Here is a 7957-nt window from a genome sequence, read left to right on the forward strand (position 1 = left end):
GAACTAGTCAGAGCAGACGGCTAGGCTGTGTGCTCTGACAGTACAGGCTGTCTACAAATACTTATGAATGTTGGTTTGACATGAAAGTCTCGGATGTTTAAGAGTGTGGATGATATGGAGCAAATAATGCCAATAGTAAAAGTGCAATGAAAATATTGTAGACATTGATAAGCCTATGAGAAAAATGTTCATGCATACAAAACATTTTTTTTTTTTTTTTTCAACAAGTCGGTCGTCTCCCACCGAGGCAGGGTGACCCAAAAAAGAAAGAAAATCCCCAAAAAGAAAATACTTTCATCATCATTCAACACTTTCACCACACTCACACATTATCACTGCTTTTGCAGAGGTGCCCAGAATACAACAGTTTAGAAGCATATACGTATAAAGATACACAACATATCCCTCCAAACTGCCAATATCCCAAACCACTCCTTTAAAGTGCAGGCATTGTACTTCCCATTTCCAGGACTCAAGTCCGACTATATGAAAATAACCGGTTTCCCTGAATCCCTTCACTAAATATTACCCTGCTCACACTCCAACAGATCGTCAGGTCCCAAGTATCATTCGTCTCCATTTACTCCATTCACAAAACATGTTAGTGCTAATTTATGGGAGAGAAGAGTTATGTTTAAACATGGCTTAAGTGATCGAAGTTGTGGGTATTGAAGAAGTTTATACAGCTGGGAAAGGCTCTCGCACTGTTCTTGAAAGATGTTGTATAATGATGAATATCTAGTAAATAATAGGATATTTTAAGAATAGTACGAAAAGCTTAAAATGTGACTCGTTAAATGCAGAAACTTCAAATTTGTATATGCTGTTTAACATACAATAAGTTTTATAACATTAAAAGGGTAAATTGGTGCTTGCATTTATAATGAACTTATAAAAATTCATTTTTGGATTTTGGGGAGAAAGGACAAGAGGGAAGTGAGAATCAGAGAATGGTACAACATTATGAATGGAAAGTTAAAAAAAAATGTTTGTACCATACTCTGTTGGCCTCCCTATATAAAAAAATGTCATAATGGTGATGCTATATAGCATTTTATCAGAGACTTCCTCATTACATCATTAATTACTATATTGTCCTATCTTGCCTAGTTCTTTTAATTTTTTGTTGGTGTTCTAAACCTGCTGTTCATTTTGATCATGGTGTGTTCTCTACCCTTGCAGTACTGAACAATCCTTGTAGGTTTCCCATTTTTCATGAGTATATTTATTATTTTACATATACAATAGTATGTATCAGTGAGATGATGTTGGAATGTAAAGGAATTAAATGAAGAGAAAAACTGAAAGATTGCAGCTGATGAGCTGAATGGATGTACAATAATAATGATACTGTGGAGGTAAATAAAAGTGTAGTGATGCCTTCGAAGGTTGTATTGTGAGAGGTGTCATTGTTAGAATCATTGGTTATATGCAGAGATCTTGGTGCATAAAGAGGTTTTATGTAGCTGTGTTGTATTGTAGAAGGAATTTAGATATAGATATATAGACCAGTATTGTAAAATAGGGGGATGTAAATAGCAGTTTGTGGGTCATGAACCTCCATATTTTACTACAGTGTGATGTTTTCATAGCTTGAAAAAAAAAAAGAAGAATTGACCTTTGGGTGCTACTTTGTTTATAAGATAAAACTGTATTCTGTACAGTATTTTATTTCTGAGGATTACTCTTGTGACACTGTGAACAGTATTATACAATCTAACTTCACTGAACCAGACACACTGGGACTAAAAACTTTCCAGACCTTCCAGTTTTTTGCTTCTTTCACACAAAATCAATGTTAAAAATAAAAAAAGCACTCATCAAAGCTTGCACTAGTTTTCTTGCAGTTGTCTATTTATTTATACAAGTCTAATCATCTTGAATTAATGCAGTATAGTGAAGGAACTGGAATGAATGTAGATTTTACAGGCACAAGATTTCAGAACTCAAGTACTTACCTGATACATTGCTAGTTAAATCTTTCAGTAACAATTCTTTAACACCCATTAAGAGTATGGGTGCAGTCTTAATAATATTGTAGGCTGACTCGTGTAAGCATGCCTCAGTGAGAGGAATGCTTAGTAATAAATGGTTTGTCCATAAGGGCGTCATTTTATCTACATTGGATGTAAACTGCACCATTGTCGTGGTTATCTTCATCAAGCAGTCCTCATCATGCTCCTCGCTATCTCCATCATCTAGGATCAAGACTACAATATTTGCATTTTATTTGATGGCCAGGAACATCTTTGTCACACAACTGATTTCTCCATGTCTTGCTTAGTAGTGTCAAGAATCATTTCACAAAGACTGGCATATCTTTCATTCAGCTACAGATTTTCTTCCTTCTTTAGATTAAGGAGGAGCCTCTCAAAATTATCATCAGTAAATATGGTAACAAGCCTTAATTTTATTTTCAAGCTTTTAGTCATTCCTTGATCCAAGAGATTGATTAAGGATGCACAGTTACCCAGTAGGTGACATATATGTTGTAAAAGCATTGCATTTATTTTTTTAATATATCAATGATGAGAGGAGTGTCAAACAAATAAAAAATTATGGGCTTATGCACATCATGGTTCTTAAACTATTGGAAGGTAAGTTTTTATGCAATCAGAGTCTTCTTAACTGCCCTGTAAATGACTGGGAGCACTTTTATACCTTGAGGGCTTGTGGATGAATGTTTTTACCAGTTACAGTACAAGTAATCTCCACTTGTATGTTGAAAATGGTATATAATACCGACAAGTTGAAGAGTATAAAGTGCAACAGTTGGGTATCTTTACTGTTGTTTGAAACATTTTGCCTACACAGTAGGTATCCTCAGTCAGATAGAGGTAGCAGGCATGGTAGCCAAGTTAAGATGATGTAATTAGTATATCAACCTTGGAGAGAAAGTTTTTGAGGTGGTCAGTCCCTCAGCCTGGAAAAGTGTTAAGTGCACATAAATAAATAAAAAATATGAATGGAAGAGTGATCATATAACGGTATTAATGCATAATGTATGATAAAATGGATATTGTATGAGAGTCTACTGCAGCTAATTATAGTAATACTGTATATGCCTAAAGTACGGGTTTAGGACTTTGTGTGAAAATAATAATCATAATATGCATAATGTTGTAATTCTGTTTAGGCCAGTTGATGCAAAAAAAAAAAAATAACAAAATTCTCATATACATGTATTATTTTTATAAATTTTCTGACATGTGATATTTAAAGTATTATTTAAATTTCTGCCATGTCAATTGAAAATATATACTGCTACAAGATTTGTTATTTCTATATGTTGTGATGCAACAGTACTCATGGTTGTTTTAAAACAGAGTTCAATATTTTAAGTAATGGTGTAATACAGTGTTATACATTTCATTAAAGCAGTTCTGCATTCATAAATAATTTTTAAAAGAAGCTGTGAAATTTAAAGTGAACTTATATAATTTATTGTATAATAATAGTTACTACCCATTATAATAATGAGCTATGAAGTGCTAAAAAAAGACATGTATTATTTATAATGTATTTGAGGGTGATAGGTTACTTTATCCTGAATCTTTATACTGTATAGGATTGTATACTGTTCATAAATGTAAGTTCAGTGCATTTATAATACAGTAGTTTCTAAGTTGTGCAGTATTATTCTGTACTTAAAAAAAAAATTATGTACTAGTTCCTATTTAACGATACTTGACTTACATTTTATCTTTGTATGTATTTTTAGGTGAGCATCTACACACTAATAATTTATTGGTTAGGACCACTAATTTATTTAACAGGCATAGTGTTGCTGATCTTCCATATACTCGTGTTATACATGTGCTCCCTGATCTTCCATGTACTCCTGCTGAGATATTAAAACCCTTGCATCTATTGCTGATACTTTTATTATTCATCCTTATTACAGTATTATTCTACATGTTGAAAGAAAACATTTTTTGAAAATAGCAATATTTATGGTACATGGAGTGGATTTGGTTGTAACATTTAATATGATCCACCCACAAACTTATTTTTATGAAATCGATATGTCATAACTATAATGAAAAAAAAAGAGGTGCTGCAATACTATACTGTTCTTCACAAAATATGGAAGAATACTGGAATAAGTTACCTAAGTAGGTACAGCAGTAAATGCTAAAACTAATGGAAATACGCTACATATATGAAACTGTGAAAGATTATACTATACCGAAGTTAAGTTTAGCTCTGCTCCTGTAACTGCAAACAATGTAATTAGAAGTAATGAACCAAAAGCTGCATTAACTTCCCCTGCAGTACTATAGTTGAGGCAGAGGTATATGTGCCTTCTTCCTGTCGGAACCTGAAGGAGTGTCACATACTCTGACTCTCATTCGTTGTGTCTCAAAAACAGTCTGCCATACAGTAAATCTTAAGGGATGTTCTCAAGCCTTCTGGTGCTTTGAAACTGGCATATAATAATGACAAGTTGTGCAACAGTTGAGCATCTTTACTGCTTAAATGTTTTACCTTGTGGCTTAGCGCTTCTTTTTGATTATAATAATAATAATAATAATGTTTTACCCACAAGGTAGGCTTTTTCAGTCAGAGGAGAATATTGTAGGCAGCGGAAGTAGTGGCAAAGTAAAGATGTAATCAGTCCATCAACCTTAAAGGAATAGTTTAAGGTGGTCAGTTCCTCACCCTAAAGAAGAGTTAAACTTCATGATTGGGAACAATATGAAGCTGAAGCTTGAGAATCGAGTCTTAAATACTGTCAAAGGTGAGGTGTGGATGATCTCAAAGAATTTGTAGGAGGTGGGGTTCATTAGTAGAAGGCAAGAATTGAGAAGTACTGCAGCAGGTCTACTGGCCCATGTTAAGCAGGTCCCTCTTAAATCCAACTCTTCTCGCTTATAACTAGTAGCTAAGCAATGAAGTTGTGGAAGATGTTCTCTACCAAGATATCGTTGTGTTGCTGTGACTGAGAGTTGAAGGACTGACCCCCTCAACCTATTCCTCCTGATTATATCATCTTAACCATGCTACTACTTCTGTGGCCATCTCCCACCAAAGTAGGGTGACGCAAAAAAGAAGAAAAACTTTCACCATCATTCATTTTATCACTGTCTTGCCAAATGGATGCTGATACATGTACGTATATTGTATATACGTACCTAGAGTATACCTGGAGAGGGTTCTGGGGATCATCGCCCTCGTGGCTCGGTCTGAGACCAGACCTCATGGTGGAATCAGGGTCTGATCAACCAGGCTATTGCTGCTGGCCACATGTAAACTGACATATGAACCACAGCTTCATTGGTCAGGTACTGACTTTAGGCGCCTGTCCAGTGCCTTCTTGAAGATAGCCAGGGGTCTATTGGTAATCCCCCTTATGTATGCTGGGAGGCAGTTGAACAGTCTTGGTCCCCTAACGCTTATTGTGTTGTCTCTCAGTGTACTCGTGGCACCCCTGCTTTTCATTGGGGGAATGTTTCATCTCCCGTTGAGTCTTTTGTTTTCATAGGGAGTGATTTTCGTGTGCAAGTTTGGTACTAATTCCTTTAGGATTTTCCAAGTGTATAATATCATGTATCTCTCTCGCCTGCATTCATGGAATATAAATCAAGGAACTTCAAACATTCCCAGTACAGTGGACCCCCGCATAACGATGGCATCACATAGCGATTATTTCGCATACCGCTTACTTTAATTGCAAAAATTTTGCCTCACATACCGCTTAAAAACCCGCTTACCGATTTTCTTCCGAGACGCGCTCACATGTTCCGCCGGTGGCATTGTTTACCAGCCAGCCTCCGCGGTAACATCCAAGCATACAATCGGAATATTTCGTATTATTACAGTGTTTTCGGTGCTGTTTCTGGAAAATAAGTGACCATGGGCCCCAAGAAAGCTTCTAGTGCCAACCCTGTGGTAAAAAGGGTGAGAATTAGTATGGAAATTAAGAAAGATTTTGAAGGGTTTGGGGCTAACCCTGAGAAGCCTATGCCAGTTGTGGAATCCATTGTGCCTACTTCAAAAATTAAGGAAATGTGTGCACAGTGGGTTGAACTGCAAACCTTTATGGATGAAAATCACCCTGACACAGCTGTTGCAAGCCGTGCTGGTGACTATTTCAATGACAATGTTGTGGCCCATTTTAGACAAATCGTAAAGGAACGGGAGGTACAGAGCTCTATGGACAGATTTGTTGTGCGACAGAGGTCCAGTGACTCTCAAGCTGGTCCTAGTGGCATTAAAAGAAGAAGGGAAGTAACCCCGGAAAAGGACTTGCTACCTCAAGTCCTAATGGAAGGGGATTCCCCTTCTAAACAGTAAGAAGATAATGCTCTCCCCTCCTCCCATCCCATCAATCATCACCAGATCTTCAATAAAAGTAAGTGTCATGTAAGTGTGCATGCCTTTTTCAGTTTGTGTGTATTAAAATTAACATTTCATGTGGTAAAAAAAATTTTTTTTCATACTTTTGGGTGTCTTGCACGGATTAATTTTATTTCCATTATTTCTTATGGGGAAAATTCATTCACATAACGATTATTTCGCATAACAATTACCCCTCTTGCACGGATTAAAATCGTTAACCGGGGGTCCACTGTAATTTAGGTGCCTTATTGTACGTGTACTTATGTGTGCCATGAAAGTTCTTTGTACACTATCCAGGTCAGCAATTTTGCCTGCCTTGAAGGGGGCAGTTAGTGTACTACAGTATTTCAGTCTAGAGAGAACAAGCGATTTGAAGAGAATCATCATGGGTTTGGCATCCCTAGTTTTGAAGGTTCCCATTATCTATCCTATCATTTTTCTAGCAGATGTGGTAGATAACATTGTTATGGTCTTTGAAGGTGAGATCCTCTGACATTATCACTCCCAGGTCCTTCACATTACTTTTTCACTCTATTTTTTTCTTTAACAAGTTGGCCGTCTCCCATCGAGGCAGGGTGACCCAAAAAGAAAGAAAATACTAAAAAAGAAAATACTTTCATCATCATTTAACACTTTCATCTCATTCACACATAATCACTGTTTTTGCAGAGGTGCTCAGAATACAACAGTTTAGAAGCATATACGTATAAAGATACACAACATATCCCTCCAAACTGTCAATATCCCAACCCCCTCCTTTAAAATGCAGGTATTGTAGTAGTTTGGTAGACAGCAACCACCCAGGAAGGTACTACTGTCCTGCCAAGTAAGTGTAAAATGAAAGCCTGTAATTGTTTTACATGATGGTAGGATTGCTGGTGTCTTTTGTCTGTCTCATAAATATGCAAGATTACAGGTACATCTTGCTACTTCTACTTACACTTAGACTACACTACACTTACATGTACACATTTATTTATACACACTTATCTGAGTTTTCTTTGATTTTATCTTAATAGTTCTTGTTCTTATTACTTTTCCTTTTATATCCATGGGAAAGTGGAATAAGAATCTTTCCTCCATAACCCATGCGTTTTGTAAAAGTCAACTAAAGTGCCGGGAACAATGGGCTAGAAACCCCTTTTCCTGTAATGATTACTAAAAAGAATAAGAAGAAAATTGTCAAAGTGGGAAGTCTGAATGTTTACCTGTAGAGAGTTCCAGGGGTCAATGCCCCCACGACCTGGTCTCTCCAGGCCTCATGGTGGATTGGAGCCTGATCAACTAGACTGTTACTGCTGGCTGCACGCAATCCAACGTATGAGCCACAGCCTGGCTGGTGCGTGAATGTTGTACGAATGATAAGAAAGAGATGACTGTGGATGTTATGAATGAGAAGAAGCTGGATGTCCTGGCTTTCAGTGAAACAAAGCTGAAGGGGGTGGGAGAGTTTCAGTGGAGAGGAATAAATGGGATTAGGTCAGGGGTTTCAAATAGAGTTAGAGCTAAAGAAGGAGTAGCAATAATGTTGAAAGATAAACTATGGCAGGAAAAGAGGGAGTATAAATGTATTAATTCAAGGATTATGTGGAGTAAAATAAAGGTTGGATGTGAA

This window comes from Cherax quadricarinatus, unplaced genomic scaffold (assembly GCF_038502225.1).
Source record: "Cherax quadricarinatus isolate ZL_2023a unplaced genomic scaffold, ASM3850222v1 Contig32, whole genome shotgun sequence".
NCBI lineage: Eukaryota > Metazoa > Arthropoda > Malacostraca > Decapoda > Parastacidae > Cherax > Cherax quadricarinatus.